Raw genomic sequence first — 1,797 nt, forward strand, 5'->3', positions numbered from 1 at the left:
ATTATTATAAATATTAATATTAATATATAGTAATAATTGATCCATTATATATATATATATATTATTGGCGTAGATAAATAATTAGATAAAAAAATAAAGAAAATTATTCGAAAGACAATATGAGTATGACATTTATAAATAATATCCATAGATAATGTTTAAACATTTATATATATAATAGGTATACGTCCACGTAGATATATCCAATAAGCTAGTGTTATCGAGTTTAGAATTGCGTTATCCGTCAGATAGGATTATCGAGATTAAATGTACGCGACATGTGACGTCATTGGTCTACACTTTACCAATTAAACCCATATATCTATGCATGCATACACGGATAAAGGTGTTAATCCTACATATTAAATATTATATAACAACAAAAATAACATCAAAGTCGAGTTAGTCGATTTTGCTTGAACGAGTCATAGCCGTGCCACGGAGAGACAACGCCCATGACATTATGTACGATTAAAGGCCGTGTAATCCAGTGCTGTATCTAGAACGATGCAACAGGTGCATGCGCTTAGCCAGGGCGTACGATATAGAAACCAGGAGAAAGGGGCCAGTTGATAGGTTAGAGAGAAAGTGTACAGTCGAATAGCACAACCTTTGGTTGATCAATGAATGATATATTTTCTAAGCAAATTTCGATTGTTTTAATTTTCCCATGGAAATGGATTGTTAACTTACGATTTAGAAATGATTTTATTTTTTCTAATATTATTACCAAATTTTAGAACAGACACAAACAATCTAAATCACATTTATAACGGAATTTTCAAATTTTAACCATAATAAATAATAAAGGACACTGTTCTGTTTCGATAGCGTACATGCATTTTAAGTTGTTTATAATGTGTTTAGGATACAYTTGTTTGTGTTTGCATTGTATTAAGAATATTAGTCGATTTTTATTTGCTGTCAATTTACTTAAGTCGTTAATCCAGTTTTTTGTATGTCTCATTGTTGTTATGATATCTAGGCTAACAAATACTAGTCTAGATTGAAACAGTTTTGTTGAGGATTTTGAATAATAACGATGGAATTAACGAAGTTTAAATGTGTTGTGTTTGGAATATTAACAAAAAGAAAAATGTATGTCGAATTAAAGAAAAAAGACGCTGAACTTTAAAGATTAAGGTAATATGAAGAAAAATTATATTGTATGAACCTCATGTATCGTATCAAGAATTTATTATAAAATAAAATTTACAGTTGCTGAAGAAGTCCCAATAAAGGGACGAAACGTCCAACTCAATCAAACTAAGTTCTACTTCTTTACATGTCCAAGTTCCCTGTTAAATTTTATCATTAAATATTATTACTAAGTTTAATTCTTAGGGATGTTTTTTTTGGACAGGTTTAAATTAGATGAACAATATATTTATCCGTTGAACGTTTCGTCCCTATATTTGGGACTTCCTCAGCAACTACAATTTTTTATTATGACATATTATTACTTATACAAATACAAAAAAAATTTACAATTAACAGCGTTATTTTACCTCGATAGTTATGTTCACGAGTCAATATAACATCATTTCTCATTACAGTCATAAGTATTATCGTAAGTTATTTTTTTTGTTTTTTTTTTTTTTCTTTCAAAATACAACTCTCGCGTCGAGATCGTTTGTTATTTGTTTTTCAATTAATTATTTCTCGCGTTTTCAAAAATAAAATTATTAATAAATATCGTAGAGAAATTGGACATTAAAAAGAACTAAAACTTAATTTTGATCAAATTGAACGTTTCGTCCCTTTATTGGGACTTCTTCAGCAATTTAATCTCTAACG

Source organism: Polistes canadensis, unplaced genomic scaffold (assembly GCF_001313835.1).
Source record: "Polistes canadensis isolate GaletaPanama2010 unplaced genomic scaffold, ASM131383v1 scaffold_315, whole genome shotgun sequence".
NCBI classification, from domain to species: Eukaryota; Metazoa; Arthropoda; class Insecta; order Hymenoptera; family Vespidae; genus Polistes; species Polistes canadensis.